This window comes from Pelecanus crispus, chromosome 4 (genome assembly GCF_030463565.1).
Source record: "Pelecanus crispus isolate bPelCri1 chromosome 4, bPelCri1.pri, whole genome shotgun sequence".
In the NCBI taxonomy this organism is placed as follows: domain Eukaryota; kingdom Metazoa; phylum Chordata; class Aves; order Pelecaniformes; family Pelecanidae; genus Pelecanus; species Pelecanus crispus.
This window is the reverse complement of record NC_134646.1, coordinates 50,988,298-50,995,171: the sequence shown is the minus strand read 5'-3', so window position 1 is coordinate 50,995,171 and position 6,874 is coordinate 50,988,298. Positions and strand designations below refer to the sequence as shown.

The 6,874-nt window shown below is 41.6% G+C and overlaps 1 pseudogene; it reads right to left on the bottom strand.

Moving 5' to 3' along the window:
* Positions 1-2,047: 2,047 nt before the first annotated feature.
* LOC142593484 (histone H2B 7-like) lies at positions 2,048-2,431 on the bottom strand (annotated as a pseudogene).
* Between the last annotated feature and the right edge of the window lie 4,443 nt (positions 2,432-6,874).

Sequence of the window (6,874 nt, the reverse complement as noted above, 5' to 3'; positions counted from 1 at the left end):
TGAGCCAAATGTATGCAGTTAACAAGATACTGTAGCTTTGGCCTTTCAAGACAGTATAAGCATGCTGCTATGTAATAACATCCAGCTGTATACATCCAGTGATGATATTGCTCTGACCAATTGCAGGTGAACTTTCATGTTGAGTCCTTACATTTATCTGCTGATGTGTGAGTGGGAAAGAAAACATGAGGCAGCTGCTGTCTGCATGTCTCTGGGAATCACCAACAACTTGGTACATGTTAAAGCCTATTTTTGGGGTCATGCTCAATTTCATAAAGCATTGAGAGCTTTGATGTTTCTGGCTAAGATGTACATTGATATTGATCACACTCTGATGCCCTCGGTTTTCTATTCTGGTTCTTGCAGCCCTAGAGCTTGTGAAATTCTCTGCAGGAATCCTAGTTCGTGCTGTGTATAATTTATCTGTTGTCTTTATTGTGTAGGCCTAACTTCATAAATTAAGTCTGTGCCTGCCAATAGCATGAAGCCACGAGCTTGACAGGCCAGTTCTAGCTTATTAGAAGTGGAAGGGTGAGAAACAGCTTTACTATGCCCACTGAGCTGATTATAAGGGTGGGGGGGAGGTCCATGGGACCTTTAAAGAAAGCAGTGATTCAGCTCTACTCTTGAATAAGGTGATTTCTACATCTGTAAGAGGTTTTGAGCTGAGTCCCAATCTAACACAGTATTTTCTTTAAGTCATATTACTTCCTTTAGTGTTATCTATTGGCTAAGCCTCTCTGATACCTATGGGTACCTTGCAGGCCTTCCAGCTTGCTGTGCTGTCTGTGTGCAATGCAATATAAAGAAGGTATAGGCTGGCAGTTGGGCAGCTCTGGTCCTGCTTTGACTTGTGTATGTTTGGAACTTGAGCTTGATTCTGTATATCAAAATCACCTGTACTGCAACATTTCAGGCTTAAATTACAGGAAAGGACAGTTTGGTTAGAGTGAGGGGGAAAAAAAATGCTAAGAATAATTAAGTATTGCAGTGTCTAAAGAAGTTAGGATATCTTTCTTGCTGGATGCATTCTGAAACAGATTGATCGAATGTCTGTCAGGAATGGTACACTTACTGCTATGAAGCAGATGAACAAGATGACCTGGCGATCCCTTCCCTTAGTTCTCCTACGATCTCTCATATCAGGCTCGCATTCAGTCTGCTGCTTCTGATATTGCCCAAAGTCAAAATGGTTTGTGACTTCCTACAAGCTGACATAGCTTGGTTTGTAGCCAGATCTCTTTTCACACCCTTCATGATTAACCAGCCTGTCACTGCTATCCCATCAAAAATCCCTTCAGAATCAGTCTATAGAAACAGCTTGTATGAAGGCATAAGAATTTGTGGTTCAGGGTAGAAGCATGTGGTCATAAGGAGTGTTCAAGTTGACTTCAAGTTCTGCCAGAATGTGGTGAAGATAGCGTCATAGAATAATAGAATGGTTTGGGTTGGAAGGGACCTTTAGAGGTCATCCAGTCCACCCCCCCTGCAGTGAGCAGGGACATCTTCAACTAGATCAGGTCGCTCAAAGCCCCATCCAACCTGATCTTGAATGTTTCTAGGGATGGGGCCTCCACTACCTCTCTGGGCAACCTATTCCAGTGTTTCACCACCCTCATTGTACAAAAGTTTCTTCCTTATATCTAGTCTAAATCTACCCTCTTTCAGTTTTAAAACCATGACCCCTTGTCCTATTGCAACAGGCCCTGCTAAAAAGTCTGTCCTCATCTTTCTTATAAGCCCTCTTTAAGTATTGAAAGGCTGCAAAAATGTCTCAAGCCTTCACTTCTCCGGGCTGAACAGCTCCAACCTCTCTCAGCCTTTCTTCATAGGAGAGGGGCTCCAGCCCCAGAGCTGGACACAGTACTCCAGGTGGGGTCTTACCAGAGCAGAGCAGAGGGGCAGAATCACCTCCCTCAACCTGCTGGCCATGCTTCTTTTGATGCAGCCCAGGATACGGTTGGCTTTCTGGGCTGAGCGCACATTGCCGGCTCATGTCCAGCTTTTCAACCACCAGTATCCCCAAGTCCTTAGGCAAAACCACATTTTAGGTCTTGGAACTGCTGTATTTGACTGATAGCTTTGGTGCCTTCCAGTGTGGCACGCTTGGCCAGCTCTTTGGGCAGCTCCTAGTGCATGGCAAGACTCCACCTCAGGAACTGATGGTCAAGCGTTCCTTGTGATGTGCCAGGCGACATGCTTTTCCAGTAATACATTCAGTAATGTCATTAACAAAGACATACATGATGCATATGTCCTTGGTCAAGATACTGGTCTCACGATGGATCTGCTTCAGCACTGTGTACTGATGGATGCAGTAACTCTCCTTTCTGCTATTCTTATGTTGCTTGCAGCCCTTCTCTCAGGTTTTGGTGGCAGCATTCTTGGAGTTCTTGTTGGGAGCAGGAGCTGGCTTGGTAGGCTCAGGCATTTTGACAGCACTTTTTCTCACCAATAAGCAACATGAAAGTGGGCAAAGGTGGAGGCAGTGTAGCTGCAAATGTCTTGGGTCCACTGGTGGCATGAACCTGAGCTCTTGAAGTAACTACCTTCTTTGCAGTCTGAAGGACGGATAACAGTCATGATTGTGTGGAACTGTAAGCAGCAAACTGAGAGTTTGCTGAAGCATTTGTATCTCAATGAGCTTTGGCTGACTTTAGCTGTTTTTATGATGTTAATATGCTATGTGGCAATTGAGGTAGGAAACGCAAATGCAGCTGTTGGGTCTTGCTGAAAACCAGGTATTGCCTTTGAGATCAGTCTCTTGGGGGGAAAAAAAAAGGTATCAGAAAAATATCAGACTCTGCCAGTATCAGCTTATATTCTAAAATGCTGAAGTGTATCTACTGGTAGCTGGAAGCCTTCAAAGCTTTGCACAGTTGTTTATGTATTTAGATTGTGTTTTCAGTTAAATGGATTATAGTAGCAAAACGGATAAACTGATTAAAGGAACATTTAAGGAAAGGTGGCCAACATCAACATCTAAGAAGGCCAACAGCATCCTGGTTTGTATCAGGAATAGTGTGGCCAGCAGGAGCAGGGAGGTGATTGTCCCCCTGTACTCGGCACTGCTGAGGCCGCACCTGGAATACTGTGGCCAGTTTTGGGCCCCTCAATACAAGAAAGACAGTGAGGTGCTGGAGCATGTCCAGAGAAGGGCAACGAAGCTGGTGAAGGGTCTGGAGCACAGGTCTTATGAGGAGCGGCTGAGGGAACTGGGGTTGTTTAACCTGAAGGAGGCTGAGGGGAGACCTTATCACTCTCTACAACTACCTGAAAGGAGGTTGTAGTGAGGTGGGGGTTGGTCTCTTTTTCCAAGTAACAAGCGATAAGAAAAGAGGAAATGGGCTCAAGCCGTGCCAGGGGAGGTTTAGATTGGCTATTAGGAAAAATTTCTTCACGGAAAGGGTGGTCAGGCATTGGAACAGGCTGTCCAGAGAGGTGGTGGAGTCACCATCCCTGGAAGTGTTCAAAAAACGGGTAAAATGTGGCACTTTGGGACATGGTTTAGTGGGCATGGTGGTATTGGGTTGATGATTGGACTGATGATCTTAGAGGTCCTTTCCAACCTTAATGATTCCTAGTTTTTACTTTCATTAAAAAATAATCCAGCCACCAAGCCAGGAAACATGAAATTAATTATTAGTTTACCCTTAACTGGTTTAGTGGTGGACTTGGTAATGTTAGGTTAATGGTTGGACTTGATGATCTTAAAGGTCTTTTCCAACCTAAATGATTCTATGATTCTGTGGTTCCCTACAGTCCTTTTACCTGTTGTTTGACTTCTAATGAGAGGTTTTGTACTCAACTGAGGTGACGAGTATCATTACCTTCACCCTGGGATTCAGTGCCTGAAACCTCCAGTTGTGGTAGGTCTGCTGTCTGCTACCCTCTGTGCTACGAGTAGCAGAAAACATTAAAATTACTTGATTGGTAAAACTAAGGACTGCTTTTCATATAGGTCCCTTATTTTTTCTTTACTAAATTAGCAGCTTAGGAAATTGGCTGAACTCTGTTGTGTTAATTATTGAGAAGCCTAAATTCCTTTGTGGATTTAGTCATGGTAATTGGAGTAGAAACTCAATAGAGAGTGCGGAGGTGTAAAGCTGGCCTGGCTATAATCTAGCGGTTTAGGAAAGAGCAGAATGGCATGAGGCCTCATGTGCTTTGTAACTTAGGTCTTTGTGAAGTGAAAGGAGGGAAGTGGGACTTGTGTTTCTTCTATGAATTTCTTTTGCTTTATGTGGACCAGCTAGCTTGAGACTGAGAGGGGCAGCTGTGCACAGGAGCATGCATGGCCTCAGAACCTAGTGATGGCAATTCTCCCTTGAGAAGGGGGCACAGTCTTATCCGTGGCCAACTGTCGGAAGGTGTTAATATTTCAGAGTATATTGTTTGGGTGTTAATATTTCAGAGTAACTGGAGGAGAGGCAGTCACTCAAATTTTCCTTTCTCCTAGGTAAATTGTCTTTGTTTCGCTAAAGAGAGAGAGGCATGCTCTTGCTCTGAGAGCCACATGAAGTCTGTAATTACTCTGTGAAAGATGGGCCAGTGTCCTCAAATGATCAGACAGTAGCTTGATGCTTAGTATTCTCTGTCAGTAAAGTGGGAGATGTGACTGTAAATCCTTCTGGAAATTTAATCAAGCTTTTCAGTATCTGTGGCAGATGTTTTAACAACCATCAGTGCAGTGTTTTTTAAAAAAGTAAAATGTGGTGGGGTAACATCATCTTCCACAGCTTTTATGAAGAGTGAAAATAACCTGAGAACATTTTAAGGATGTTTGTGCCTCAGACACAAGGTTGATAAAACACAAGTTTGTACATGACAGCTGTCACCAAAGTGGTTTCATCAGGGTGAGACACCGTTTGCTTGGTCCAGCAGGAAAATTCTAGGTAACTGGGAACTTTACTGTTAAAAGATATATAGATGCTTAGGAATTTGGGTATATGTAAAATGGGTATTTTAAAGATTGTCACATCGGATTTGGGGTCAAAAATCCTTTTGAGCAGCTAGTTCAACAAACCCAGTCATTCTTAAGTCACAATAAGAATTGCAGGTTTAGAGTCCTAGCTTGTTTACATGTTTGAGGTTTAGGCCTTTAGGGAAACCCTGCTCCAGCCCCCAGCACCCTCCCCAAAAAAACTCCACAATCTTACACAGTAGTTGAATACATTCAAGCAGAAAATGAGTCCGAAAGACAAATAACCTTGTACAAAGTTCTTGAAACAATGGACTAGTGGTGTGTATCAAGAGCAAGATAAACAATAAGCTTCTGTTCTCCATTTCCTGAAAAGGCCTTTTCATATTTATTTCCTCATACGTTTTTAACTGTTTACTCTTGGAACAGAGGAAGTTAGTTTTACTAGTAAAATAGTGCTCTTAGCAGGCATATCATTCTCTTGGTCCAGTTTCATAGTGATAGCTGCAGTGACTGTAGCCGCTTTTCACATCATTGGGAGAGCAGTTGCATGGTTTGCTGCCAGTTACATGAAATTGGCATAAGTATTGGAATTGGTTACAATAGATGACCAAGAGGCTCTAAATATTTAGTAATATGCCTTTAATTATTGGGGTTTTTTAAATGCATGTGATTTCACTTCAGGCTCAAGAATCTCCTTAGGTTTTAATGTATTTATTTGGTGCTCAGTTAAAGGTATTGCAATTTTTGAAGGATCCTATATTATATAATGCTGTTATTAAACATATCAAAAATTATAACCATTTCAATGACTGACAAAATGTTATTTTTGAGTCCTTAAATATCAAACGAAGTCTGCAGCAATGAAATTCAATCCATTTTGCCAAAGGTAACTGGCAGAAAATCTGGCACTAGCTGTCTTTCCAGCTTCTATTTAGAAAACAGATTAATTTTCCAGAGACTTACTGTCTTGATAAGCATCTTATGTTGTTTTGGTTTTAGTATATTAGATCCCAAAGCAATGTAAAAGTCACAAATTCATAGATGCTGACTCTATATCAAAGCGTTTTACATCTTCAGAAACATCTACCCATAGAGACAGTCAGTGACACTTTGTAGCTTTTGTAAAAGTTCTCAGATATATCAAGATTCTTGAAAAGCAAATTTTTTGGTATAGTAAACTCAACTTACTGTGATCGCAGTGCTGCTTATTTACAAAATGTCTTTCACAAAAATCTGGCTAGGGGTTTCAGTCTTACATAATTTTTTTTCCTATCACCAGACAAAATCTTACTATAAATGGGGGTGGGGGGAGCAGACTTAACAAATTCTGAAGTAAAAAATGAGAACTGAATATAGCTAAAGACAGATGGTGTCTTCTAAAGAGAATGTAGATCTGCTGTTCTAGAGAACGACGACAGAGGCAACTCTTCATTAAACATCTGCCATTTTGCACAAACATCAGTTGGTGTTAATGAAGTGAGAGCATGATTCTTCATACTTGATGTCTTGATCAATGTCTTTCAAATGTGTGAGTTATCAGTAAAACACTTCTGTAACAAATTCAGAAAGCTTCTTGGATACTGTGCTGGATCAGAGATTGCCTGATAACTCTTGGCTGGCTCTTGAGTGCTTTCTGAGGAACACAAGCCAAAAAACCCCACAATTCTAAGCTTCCTCTTTTTGGTCTTCCTTCCCAGTTTCCCAGTTTTTCTAATGAGTTATATGGGGATGAAACACTCTTATGCCAAACCTGGAGAGAAAAGTTTAATAACTTTGTTATTACGTAATGATATTAGTGAGGTGGGCCATCTGCCATTAATTGTTTGAAGGAAATAATAGAAAAAAAACTCTTTAGGCAGTGTGGAGCACTCTGCTTTTTTAATGTGAAGAGCTTTTTGGGATATACTGAGATACTGGAGAACAGGATTGCTTATGTGGGAAACCAGTGTG